Raw genomic sequence first — 14,116 nt, 5'->3', positions numbered from 1 at the left:
CTAGTGTTTTGATTATTATGTGGTGAGGGAACTTTCTTTTCTGGTCCAATCTATTTGGGTAAGCTTCTTGTACCTTTATAGGCATGTCCTTCTTTAGGAAAATTTTCTTCTATGATTTTGTTAAAAATATTTTCTGGGCCTTTGAAATGATCTTCTATTGCTATTATTCTTAGGTTTTGGTCTTTTTCACAGTTCCTCAGATTTCCTGGATGTTTTATGTCAGGAATTTTTCAGATTTAACATTTTCTTTGACCAATATCTTTCTTCTATCGCATCATCAGTGCATGAGAGTCTCTCTTCCATCTCTTGTATTCTGTTGGTGAAGCTTGCATCTGTAGTTTCTGTTTGCTTACTGTGGTAGTTTGAATATATTTGTTCCCTATAAGCTCATAGGGAGTGGCACTATTTTAGGAGGGGTGGCCTTGATGGAGGAAGTGTGGTCTTCTTGGAGGAGGCTGGATGACACACATCTTTAATCCAGACTTTGAGGCTGGAGGGCACACCTTTAATGTGGGTCACACCTTCTTTTGGAAGTGTATCACTGTGGGGATGGGCATTGAGGTCTTTTTCTCAAGCTTCCTCCAGTGTGACAGTCGACTTCCTGTTGCCCGCAAAATGTAGGACCCTCAGCTGTTTCTTCAGCAACACGCCTGCCTGCGTGCTGCCATGCTCCCCACCATGATGGACTGAAGAGACGTTCAGAAGAAATGAAACCAGACAACACGTTAGCGTTGGAGCTTTTGGTCTTCATGACAATGCCCCCTAAATGTGGGTGCCACTGGGGTTGGAGACCAACTCAGAAGGAGAAATCTAAGGACAAGCATCCATCGTTCACTGCTTCCTGACTGTTGAATTCAGGCTCTGCCCTGCTCTAAGTTTCTCCATATTGTATAAAACTGTGATTTTTTTTCAGGCTGTGTCTTCCTCCAGGAGACTCCATTTTACAAGCAGCTTTTCACTCCAATTTTTAAGGAGAGGGATAAGCCCAGTTGCTGGTTGGACCCAGAATTGATGTGGTATGTGAGTAGAAATGGAAGCATCCTATGAGTTCACTGGGATAAATTGAGACTGTAGGGGCACATGTGTGTGTTAAAAGCTTATCGAAGAATATATCAGGCTTGTCAGCCTGAGGATACATACATACATACATACATACATACATACATACATACATACATGCATACATACATCTTGGCCAGGCTACTAAAGTAGTCAGATTATATAATAAATTGCTACCATTGAAACCACTAAGCCTTGTGAATTTATTCTTATTCAATAGTTCCTGACATTTCAGAAAGACACAAATGTGTTTGTCCGTGTACCTGGTATGATGCCCTCATGACAGACTGTGGATGTGGTGTGACCAGCCAGGTCCTACTGCTGCTGCTGCCATAGCATCCCTGCCATGATGAACTGTATCCCCTGGAACCATGAGCCAAATGAGCACATCCTTCCCCAAATCTCTTCAAAGTACTACTTCCTCTCTCCTTACGCACTGGAGAAGGTGTTTCCCTGTGCTTGACGGTTTCTAGAGATTGCCCACATATCTTAACACATAGTTCCATCCTCCATCTCCTAATCCATCACTGCAGAGCCTTGTCCTTTTCACTTTATCAGTCTCCTTTGTTTTGCTGAGTGTCTCTAAATCTATGATCCTATGAAGACATGGAACCCACCCAGGTAATCCAACTTAATCCCTCTCATTTCAAGACAACTATTAGAAACTATAGTTTTTCTGTAATTCTCACTTCCCATGGCCACATCATCTCAGCTGCTCACCTATTCACAGGATGTGGATCATTACTCCACCTACCAGAGTTCCACATCCTCAGCTTTCACCTACAAGGTAGATGGACTCCTCCTTATGCAAACCTACTCCCTATCCTGTCTTTTACAAAACACCTGCACAAGGGATATCACCTTGAAAGACTGATTGGAAATGTCAAATCTTTAGCTTAATAGCTTGCTTTGAAAAATAGTACTTAACATAAGAATAAAACCTCAGCATGGCTAAAATAGAATGATTGGGGTTTTCTCTCTTAAAGATGGGGAGTATAAAAGAGTCAGAATTAGAAGAGAGGATGGGAAGAATGTCCATGGTGAAGATATACAAGTTTCACCAGATCTTTACTAACAAAACCAACCCTGTCCATCCAGCTCCTGAAATTGAAGTTTGTCACATTGGACAGAGTGTGCTGTGTCTGTGAAGGCCTGTTGTGAACAGCATTGCTATAGAAAGAGAGAGAGAGAGAGAGAGAGAGAGAGAGAGAGAGAGAGAGAGAGAGAGAGAGAGAGAGAGAGAGAGAGACCAGTGGCTGCGTGTGCTTCTAGAAGACATCACGAAAGAGATAAAACTATAGGCTGCAAAGCTGGGATAGTGATCCCATAGGTGAAAGGTCAAGCTGTAGATCCCAGTGAAATGGCATAAATATCCTCTCAGAAACTCGTAAAACTCTTGGGAAAGCATTCAAGTCAAATTTACTTGGTTTTGAAGGTCTGAAAACCCCTAGCTAAGAAGATATGACTGCATCATGAGTCTGTCCTCCTTCCCCCAAATTGCATTCTTTTGTAAGCATATCTGCTTTCCCTAGCATTCCAAAGGCTCTCTTTCCATTTGCGGCCTCTTTGTCTTAGAAACATCATTTTTTCCATCATTTTTATCCAGAAGGAATGGATTGTTCATTGAGTAAGCCATGTGGGGAAAAAGGGAAATCAAGGAAGGAAGGAAGGAAGGAAGGAAGGAAGGAAGGAAGGAAGGAAGGAAGGAAGGAAGGAAAGGGATGGAAAGAAAGAAAGAGGGGGGGAATGTTTGTAGGTACAAATCAGAACTAAAATGGAAAATGGTTTCATGGGGCAATGTGTCCAGGATGACATGAAAGGGAACAGGCACCAATTTTGGCCAGGTTATGAACTTCAAAAATATTTTTAGAGCTATTGGTTAGATTTCCTATTCTGAAATGAATAGTCATTCCTGTGGTGTTCAATAGCGCTGCTCAGGACAGAGATGTTCAAAGCAATCAGTTTCCTGAACTGTTTGCCAAATTAAAATCATGTTGGTGTCTGACACCTCGTTTTTCAAGAAGTTTGGAAATGATATGTAGTGAGAGGAGACTAGTCTCCAAGTTAGAGGGAGTTCACAGCTCTGAAGGGAGCGAATAGAAGCCAACTGCCCCCACCCAAGGAGGAAATGCTTCCCAACACCTACATGTTAAAAAAATAAGTTGTGTTTTATGTGTTTAAAACCAAAAGCAGCTTGGGAAACTGTCAGCTAGTACACTACACCTTCTTTTCTCGCAATACTTTCTCTGATTTCTCTGGATTTAATTCCTCCCTTCGATATCCAACTCTCTGTTTATCCTGAGTCAGGGCAGTTATTCCCTTAATAAAAGCCCTGGAGAGGATGCGTGGCCAGCACTTCACGGACCTCCACTGAAATTAGTCACAGGCATAGGGAAAGCTCTGTACTTGGCTTCTAATTCGACAGAGACCTCCATATGAAACTCTAGAGGGCCTGTCCTATGGACCAGAGATTGGAATATCATATAGAATCTTAATCAATACCCTCTTCTAAGCCTATATGGAGACCTAGTGTTATATGACCAAAAAGTAAAGATTGTGGACAAAGTATTAAGATAACGATCTGATACATTCATAAAAGAAACAGGGTGGGGTTTTTTAGATTTATTTTTGTTATTTTTTTTAAATTATGTACTTGTTTGTATGTATGTGCACATGAGTGTGGTGCCCACATAGATGGAATGACAGACAGTCATGAGCCATCAGCTGTGGGTGCTGGGAACTGAACTCAGGCCCTCTGGAAAAGCAGCATGTGCTCTTAACTATTGAGCTCTTTCCAGCTCCTCCTCCTCTCCCCCACCTTTTCTTCTCTTTTTCACAAGAATTGAGTGGCCATTTTTCTTATCTGCATGTGTTGGGTTTTTTTTTACTCTTTTGAGGAGCCCACCACCCAGCTCCCAAATAAATCACGAAAGGAGGCTTATTCTTAATTGCAAATGTCTGGCCTTAGCTCGGCTTGTCTCTTGCCAGCTTTTCTGAACTTCAAATTATCCCACCTACCTTTTGCCTCTGGGCTTTTTCCTTTTCTTAATTCTGTAATCTTACTTTCGCTGTTACTCCACGGCTGGCTGAGTAGCTAGGTGGCTGGCCCCTGGGGTCCTTCTCCTCCTCTGGCTACTTCTTCTTTTCCTCTATTTATCCTTTCTACCTGCCAGACCCTACCTATTTCTCTCTCCTGTCTTATTATTGGTCACTCAGTTCTTTATTAGGCCATCAGGTGTTTTAGACAGGCACAGGAGCACGGCCTCACAGAGTTAAACAAATGTAACATAAACAAAAGTAACACATCTTCAAATAATATTCTACAACATCTGTAAATCTATATTATCTTTGTAGACGAGGTGTCCTTATATATACCAGGATGATGTAGAAATTATGACCCTCCTGCTTTAGCTTCCCCAAGGCTAAGCTTACAGGTATGAGCCACTGCATGCAGCATGTAAAAATTACATTTTTAAAGTGTGGTTTATATGCACTGTTTATGGCCTCACTCTCTTTATACAGTAAGGACAGAAGTCCCACTAGAAACCTGAGACTCTGCTCTGACCACATGGCAAACAAATGGTTCCCACTCAGTTGCTTGTTTGTGCTAAGAAGACTTTGGCAGCTCCTGTTCACAACTCAACATATTTTGCAGACAAATGAATTCATCATGGTCTCATAATTATTGTTTAAGAGCCTGTGTTGCAAAATATCACTGCTCCTCCTAATCCTTGCTGAACACTTGACTTGGTTTGTAAGATATAAAATTGGATTGGACAATACAATTTAAGATGGTCCATATATCCTCTGATGAGAACAGGATTAAGCTTTTGGTTTTGTCTAACTTAGGCTGTTTTCTGATTCTTTGCTCTCTTTTAAGAATCTAGGTTGAAGTTCAGGAGCAAACTCTCCCATCTCTTCCCTTCTTCTCTCCTGGTCCCAAAAGTTTAACTTAAAGGGTGACAGCACATGATCGAAGGTGGTTGAGACCAATATTGTGATAAATCAACTGACATTAAGACAGAAAAGTACTAAGTGAATAAGACTTACTGAGAACCCAAGAGATGCTTATGAAAACCGCACATGTATTGTCTACTACTAAATACACTCTTTTGCCTCATGGAGACTTAAAGCCAAGTTCCTCTCAATGTGTAAATGTGATTCTAAATGCAGATATTTCTAGAGGTTTCCATCTATTCAACTACCAAATTTGTCTTACTCCCCTAAATATTTTTCACATTGATCCACCTGCCCACAATTTTGCTTCTGCTGTACAAGCCAAGCCTACATTAAAATTATCCCCTTCACCACAGCAGCCAACCCTCACTGGACTCTGTGCTTCCAACTTTGTACTTTTGAACTGTTTTACATGATATGCCTTAGAGTCCATCATGTCCCTCCTTTAAAAGTATTGATTCTTTTAAAACAATCCTGATATTTCACTGTGTCTAATAAACAGATGTCAAAGTTTAACATAATTTATGTAACTCTCCATGATCTCGGTTGTCCCCTTTCTCCAAGCTCATTCCTTGACAAGTTTTCCACTCACTCCACAGTTTAGCAATAGAACTTCCTAGAATGGTCTATCTTTAAATCGTTCCATACCATCTATCACTTCTCCCTTTCTTGACTTCTGGGTGGTTGTTCTTTATCCTTGAGGCTCAGTCAGATATCCTTCTTTAAGGAAGGCCTCTTTGAGCCAGGCTGTGGTGGCTCACGCCTTTAATCCCAGCACTCAGAAGTCAGAGCCAGGTGGATCTCTGTGAGTTCAAGGCCAGCCTGCTCTACAGAGCGAGTTCCAGGACAGGCACCAAAATGACACAGAGAAACCCTGTCTCGAAAAAACAAAAAACAAACAAACAAACAAAAAAAGGCCTCTTTGGCCATTAGGTTAAGTTGGGCTTCATAAGCCCTTGCATCCAGCATTTTCCTTATACTATTCATCATATGTTAAAATGACTAACATTGCATTGTCTTCCCAACCAGACCATGAGTTCTATGGACATAAGCTTGAAAGTAGAGTGTCTGACATAGACAGTTCTCAATAAATATGTGTTGAATGAATGTCCACAATTTCCAAAGACAATTACATTGAAGACAAAGGTTGCAGAAGTCTAAGGTGAAGTGGTATGCCTCAGTTCCACAACTCTGACCAGATTGTTGGTTCTTTGTTCCATCAAGGACAATGAGTTCATGGTATACGATGTGATCAGAAGCTCATGAAAGAAACTGATTAATAATAAAATTGTTAAATCCTTTAAACAACTCAGTTGTGAAATATGTAGAGAAAGCAACTCATTATTATCTCCCAGACTTACTAAAAAACAAGCATGAGTGGTCACTTATCTGATTCATAATGAATTTTATTGGGCCCAAAAGAGATTTAAAGCAGATATTATATAATAAAATATAAAAACAATCTCAGTGAGCTTACACATTTTATCATAAAATATTTTTTAGAAAAATCGAAGATTGCAGGACAGCCAAAAGGCTAATTTGACTCGGGAGCTTACCCCCAAACCCAGTGACCTGAGTTCAATTTCTAGGAGCCACATGGTGGTAGAAGAGAACTGAGTCCCCAAATTTACCCTTTGACCTCTACATATTTGCTATGACAAGCACATCCATATGCATGTGAGTGTGTGCTTGCACACATGCATAAACACACACACACACACACACACACACACACACACACACACACACACACACACGTGTAATAAGCAAAGACAAACCAAACTTCTTAAAATTTACAGTGGCAAATTTTGACCTCAGAAATTTTGACATGGCAGAAATAACAGCAAATTAGAAAATTCTAAGTGGAAGAAACTATATTTGATAAAGTTTAATGTGGATGTTTTAAATGTCAAAATGTAAAATCGATGCCACTGAAAACAAGTTTGTAAGATAATGTTTTGTGTTGGTACTATTCAGCACCTTCTTCTCTTCAACAATTTTCGTCTCCCAGTGCAAGCTTCCTGTGGCCCTTCATGCTCATTTGTGGGGAGTGATGCACTATTTTTCTAACAAGCCTTTTAAACAGTAATGGGATGATAATGAAAAAAAAAAAAAAGATAATGTTGTGTGACCTTTCCTGGGGAACACGAGTGAATGTCTATTCATCCCAGATAGGACGGACTTAGGAAGTAATTCCACCCAAGGATGGGTGAATGAACCAGTGAGTTTTTTACTTATTTCAAGGATCCTGGATGACTCAAGGGCAGCTGCGTCACCAAAAAGCCCCTCCCAGCGTGGATGACAACTCACAAAAGTTGCTTCCCTGGACACTTCACAGGAAGCTGTGCTGGCTGGCGAGTCTCTTTTCTGAAGTAATTACTACCTGGTGTCTAACACAGGGGAGGGAACTTAAGGATCTCGAAACTTTCCAAGCTTAATGAACCTAGTATGCAATGTGAGCGCCTCTCCTTCCTCCGAAGGGAGCACTTCAAGTCAAGGGAATAGCTCCAAAGCAGACAAAAATGGGAAAAAAGAGGAAACTTCAAAGGGTTTGTTCTTGTGAGAAAACAGAGCACTGAAGTAAGTTAGCGTAAGTGACTTTCATCTGAATATTTTGACAAGATGTATTACTAAGCATATATGACCATAAATATAATTGTACATGTTCAATTATATGTGGTTAATGTATTAATATTCTCTTTGAAGCAGAGAATAATATCAGATAGGCCAGTAGAATAGGATGGAAATCTTCTGTGATGTAAGTTTTGTCCTTTATGATCAGTTTCACAAGCACATAGGGATGTCAAATGAGAATCAAATAAGTGTTTGGTGAGCCTTCTTTACAATTTTCTGTCACGGGCCTGACTTAGAAAAGCCTCTGGACTTCCTGCTCTGAGCCTCTGTGTCTTCCTCGGGTGATATCTATAGTCTTGGAATTACAGGTGTCCCAAGAAGAAAAACTCCTTTCAGTCAGAAATGTCCCTTTGCTTGCTTTCTGTCCTCATACAGGTCAAATCAATTACAACTCAGACCTCATTACTGACATTTCTGGAAATCCAAATGAAAGGTCACATCCCAAACAATCAAGCTACCATTTCTGTGATAAAACTATGACATGGCACAAGAAAATGGGCAAGATGCCATCCGTCAGACAGACAGACTGCAGAATCTGCAGCGGCTGGCAGTAAAGTTCACTGAAATTACAGCAGTGAGGAGCACCTGCTTGCTCATGAGACGTGCAGAAAGCTAGGCTGAACAGAGATAGAATGTTAGCCTAGCTCTGAGAACAACTGGTTTTGTTAACACACTTGGAATCCCTAATATAGAATGCAGTTGACAGACCCCAATTGTCACACAGTGTTACAGAAGCACTGAAGCAAAAATTCATACCAATACCAAGATTTCCATGGTCTATAAAAAGTCAGTTGATTTATCATAAGAATACTTTGGGGGTGGGGACCAGAATGACAGAAAGAACTGTGTTCAATCAAGAGTAAATGGAGACAATTATACTTATGTATTTTTATAGAGAAAGGAAAGAGGCTATTTAGAGCCTTTTGGTAAACATCAGATCCAAGAAGCACATGACTATTTCTCTCTGAGGATATTGTAAAGTTTCAAAGGAGGAATGAGTCACTAGAGGAACGTGGTCTGTCCAGCAGGTCCCTGATCAGATATTGGGGCCAAAGGGATGTGCGAGATTTTTCATTCCCTTGTTTACAAATCAAGACCCTGAATCCCAGCTAGGTTGTTTCGTGTGCTTATGCCTGCATCCAGCAATAATTTACCCTTTTTTTCTCTTTTTGATGCACAAAAGCTCATTATCCAAAGTTATTGTACCTGATATCTTAAAAAGTCTGTCAGAGAGAAAGAGCAGGAATCTTAAAGCAGTCTACATGAACGTGATAATGACAACAACAATGTTTTTCAGTTATTACATGTTATGATGTACAACATGCTATGTCATGTGATGTATTTCTATCACCACACTTACTCTCTTAACTTTTAATAGTTAAGTCTAATTGTCCAGACCCCAAATATATAATTGGAGCTTAGGAATCAAGTACATTTCCTATTCATTCAATACATAAATGTACACATAAATAATTATATTTTGAAAAATATAAACCTGGTAGAAGTAAGTGGCATGGGGAAAATAGAAGAAAACTCTTTAAGCAAAAAAAAAAAAAAGGAATAGGGGTAAGATTTATCTAGGTGACAGCTGATGCTTAAAAAGAGACTAAAAACCATTGAAGGAAAGACTCAGGAAGATGCTGAGAGAGGGATATTTGAGGCACAAGAGAAAGTGTAAAATCCCTAGGTCAATGGTCTCTGTGGAGAGGATCAGTTTATCTTCCTCATTGCAAGCAAGAGTAACGTGATCATTCAGACTTGAATCCTTCCCTCAAGAAACTCATTAGAGCAACTACACTAGTAAAAAGAGGTAGAAGTAAAACTATAACTCGAAAGAAGTAGGTATTTGTGTTTAACTTGGCAAGATAGGATTTGTAGGGGTGGGAGAATGCAGACAATCCTAGAAGTGTCATTTCAGCATAGCTTTAGGAACAAGCGTCCCAGTGGGTTCCTAGGAATGAAGCACAGTTTCTCGCTAGTAGATAGAACGTTGCAAGAAAAGTAGAAGACAGATCTTTAGGGAAAATACTGAAGCAGAAAAAGTTAGTTCAGCGTAACCAGAGAGAAGCAAACTGAGAGTAAAGAGAAAGACAGCAGAAACCCTGAGTAAGGGCAATTCCGTTCCAGCTCAGGCCTGTGGAGATAGGTCCTGGGGAGAACTGACGACTTGCTGAATACGGAGTCTGAATTGAAGGGCCAGGATGACTCACTTTGGGATGAGAGGAAAGGCTAGTAGAAATGAAGAACTCAGGGAGAAGAACATTTGTGGTAGGTTGAACACCAGCTCCTTGAAGAGGCTCCTTGAGCATCAGTGTGAATCACAATGATCCAACAGAAGGTCCAGGCTTCTCCTACCTCCTCTGTATTAGAAATCCCGTGTCTCACAAATCCCCCAGATGATTCTGACATTGCTGCAGCAGAAACCTCGCTCTGTGAGTCACTCTCCTGGGAGGGTGTTTAGATTGTCATGGCACAGAAGTTGCAAGGCTAGACAAAGACGACCTGGTGAAAGTGGCTGGAAAGTTCATAAGAGCCATGGACAAGTGGCAAGGTTATTGGGAAAACTACCGTATGTCTTCCTAGATAGCTGAGCTGACAACTCAAGTCATCTTTTCATTGTCAAACATTTTCTGTACTCCAAGTGCAGACTACCGTCCTAGGATGAAGAACAAATGTTTTCAAGTTATTTCCAAACTGTTCTGGAAGGCACTACCCAATAGAAATGCAATGCAAACCACAGTCTAAATTTTTTTATTTGTTAGTACATTCATTCAACACTAAAGAAAGAGTGAAAGGAAATATAATATTATATGTAAAATGCATTTGTTTAAAAATTAATAGAATAAAATAAGAAATTATTTTAAAGGTGTTTGCACTTAAGGCCCATCTCAATTTGGACTTGTGACACTCAATAGCCACACACAGGAACTAGCTACTATATCACATAAGGAAAAAATCTAGAATTATATAATTGATATGCACAGGCACTTTACAGACTGGTCTATCGCCCCAGCCTCCAGAGACATGTAATTGAAATTTTAATTGCAGAATTAAATCCATCTGGGGCTTAACAGCAACATTTAAGAAAGTGGCTCAGTGGGTAAACATACCTGTCACCAAGTCCGATTATCTAAGTTCCATCCCAGGCACCCACATAACAGAAGGATAGGACCAGCTCCAAAGGTTGTCCTCTGACCTCCATATGCATGCCACCACAATGTTCACACACACACACACACACACACACACACACACACACACACACACACACACACAGAGTAAATAACTAACTAACTAGCTAACTAAATAACCAACTAACTAACTAAATAAATAAATGAATATGCAATAAAAACTTAAACAAAAGAACCAAACCAACCTTAAAGGTTATTGGCTATAAAGGCTACTTGGGGTGCAATTTGACTCTATTAGCAATGTATCATTTCTGAATATGTCTATGAAAATTTATCTGGAAGAGATTGACATTTATATTAGTAGGCTAAGTAAAGAAGATCCACTGTTGCCCAATATGATGTGTGAGTGCCATCTAATGCATTAAATGCTTCAGTAGAATAAAAAGGCAGAGGAAAGATTCTTATATATCCCTTCCCTCTCCCTATATATCTATCTTTCTATGTGGCCCTCCCTCCCTCAATCCCTCTTTCTCTCCCTCCCTGACCCCCCTCCTCTCTCCTGTAGCTGGAATATCTTCTCCTGTTCTTGGACTCTTGAACATTGGGATTGTGGTTTCTCTAGCCATGAACTGTAGAACTTGATACAGAAGCCCTCGGGGTCCTCAAGGTCCTCAGGCTCCATCCTCAGGTTCAGAACTGCCACTGTAGTTGGAAGTTTCCCTGTGTCCTGCTTGGTCCACAGCTGCTCAAACCCAAGTAAACACACAGAAGCTTATATTAATTAAAACTGCTCAGCCATTAGCTCAGGCTTACTATTGACTAGCTCTTACACTTAAATTCTGCCCATTTCTGTTAATCTATATGTTGCCATGTGTTCACATTTTGCAGGCTGGCCCAAAGCTTGGAACTGCTGCTTCTGCTTACCCTGCTAGGAGGAGAGTTCAGGTCCTTAGAGTGGCCCACAGGCTGCAAGCACAACAGTCTGCCCAGTGAGCTGCAGGTTTGGAAACATTACTGAGTAGGGCTAGTCCTCAGCCTGCCTCTGGCCCACAGCATGGAGCTGCCATTGTTGCAGCACACTGTTGGTTGCCCTGTTGGGAGAAGGAGAGCACAGCAAATGAGGGAACTACAGGGCCATAGCACTGTCCACAGGCTGCAAGCACAAGAGTTGAGCTTAGTGAGCCTCAGGGTAGCCAGCACCAAGGGCAGGGAGCAGATCCTGCTCCCACAGACTCTGCCTAGCTGCAAGATCACCCCGACTCTGGGCAACAGCGGGATACCAGAGATAAGTATCAGTGATGGTCTATTGTTTATAGTGTATCAGAAACTAGAAACCTTGAACCAGACCAATGACTCACTATAATGAGTATTTGCATGTATCGCTATTTGGGAATAAAAAAAAAAAGTGTGTGTAGTGGAAAGAAGTAGAACTAGAGATGCTAAGGTAGTGGTGTCAGATGTGGGAGAAGGCTGTGGTGGATGGGGGACCATGATCTCCCTGGCTCTGAGCAATGACAGGATGTGTCATTTTCTGGATTGGGCCTCCTCAAAAGACCTTAATTGTCTGTGCTGTCCCCAGAGGCCTTATTGGTATCCATGGTCTGTGCCACATCCAGGGATATGCTGGTTTCAATTGCCCATGCTGAAGCCCCTGTCCAGTGTTGATGCCTGTGGTCCATGTGGATGTCGTGGTCTGTGCTACCGCTGGGGCCATGTTGTTGCTCATGATCCCTCTTGTCTCCAGAAGCCATGTTGGTGTCTGTGGTCTCTACTGCTTCCAGAGGCCATGTTAATGTTCTTGGTCCATTTTACTGCTAGAGGACAAATGGATATCTGTGATCTGGGTTGCTGCTGGTGGCCATGTTGATGTCTGTGATCCATCCTTCTGCACAAGACCATATTGATGTCCGAGGTCTGTGCTATTGCCAGAGGTCAGGTAGACGTCCGTGATCTATGCTACCCCTGGAATTCATGTTGATGCCTGTGGTCCATGCTGCCACCTGAGGCCATGCTGGTGTTCATGGCCAGGGGCTGTGTTGATGTCCATGGCAGTATGTTACCACCCTGCTGCCTGAAGCCCTGTGGATGTCTGTGGCCTGTACTACTGTTGAGGGCCATGGAGGTGTCCGTGGTCCATCCTGCTGCAGAAGGTGATGTTGATGTTCATGGTCCGTACTACAATGGCAGACCATGCTGGGGTCCAAGGCTAGTGCTGATGCTGGAGGCCATGTAGATGTCCATGGTCTGTGCTATCACCAGAAACCATGTGGAAGTCCATGAAACACGCTGTTGTTGACTGTAAAGGGCAAGGAAACTTCTTTTGCAGTGGTATTGATGACTGCAGACTCACAGTTGAGAATGAGAGACAGAAGGCTTCTGTAACAACCTCTCCCCAATACCTGCACTCCCACCCCCTGAAAAGAGACAGTCCAGACAGGAAGCCATTAAAGAGAACTCTTAAAAATTGTGATAAGAATGATGAAGTTAAGCTCTTCATAGTTGATGACCTCTGGCTGGGGTGGGGGGAAGGAAAGGACTCATTTTTCTTTAAGGGGCTGGACACTGGGAGTCTGACCATGCTCCAGTGAATATATGGACAACACAAATAGGATTTGGTATATATTTTTTCATACTTCTTTTTTGGGAAGGAAGGTAACAGGGGTCATAGGGGGTGGACCTGGGAGGACTGGGAAGTGACTGTGATGAGATACAGTATGTGAAATTTCCAAATAATCAATACAAATATTAGATTAGAAAAAAAATTGAATGGCAAAAAAGAAATATTACCCATTTGAAGAAAACAATAAATTTACATTTCCCAGAGGCTCAGTGAGCTCCAAATAGACAAATTATGAAAACCATCTTATCAATTAATAGCATAACCAGATTGCTAATGTCTTACTCTGCTCAGGCTGCTAAAAGAAGATACCAAAGTCTGAGAGGTTTAAATAAATTCAATTTTCTTTTGGAAATCCAAGATTAAGGTACTAGTGGAGTAACTGTCTAGTTGGGACCCTTTCCTTGAGCGGCAGACTGCCAGTTTCTGGCCATGTTTTCATATGGACTGTGTTGTATGAATACAGAGCACTTAGCCTCTTCTTTCTCTTTTAAAATATGTGTTAGTGGTGAGTCTGCATGTGTATATGGATGTTCCCATGTGTGGGTGTGCACATGTGCATGTATGCACATTTGTGGGGGTGGGCCCAAGGCTGACATCAGGTGGTTTTTCTCATTAGCTCTCCATTTTATTCACTGGGGTAGAGCTCTCAGTTGAATGCAGGGCTTGGTGGTAAAGCTAGGCTGACTAGCCAGCTTGCCTCATCGATTGCCTGTCT

This window comes from Peromyscus californicus, unplaced genomic scaffold, assembly GCF_007827085.1.
Source record: "Peromyscus californicus insignis strain IS unplaced genomic scaffold, ASM782708v3 Scaffold_22__1_contigs__length_63687245, whole genome shotgun sequence".
Lineage (NCBI taxonomy): Eukaryota > Metazoa > Chordata > Mammalia > Rodentia > Cricetidae > Peromyscus > Peromyscus californicus.
This window is presented reverse-complemented; position numbering follows the sequence as displayed.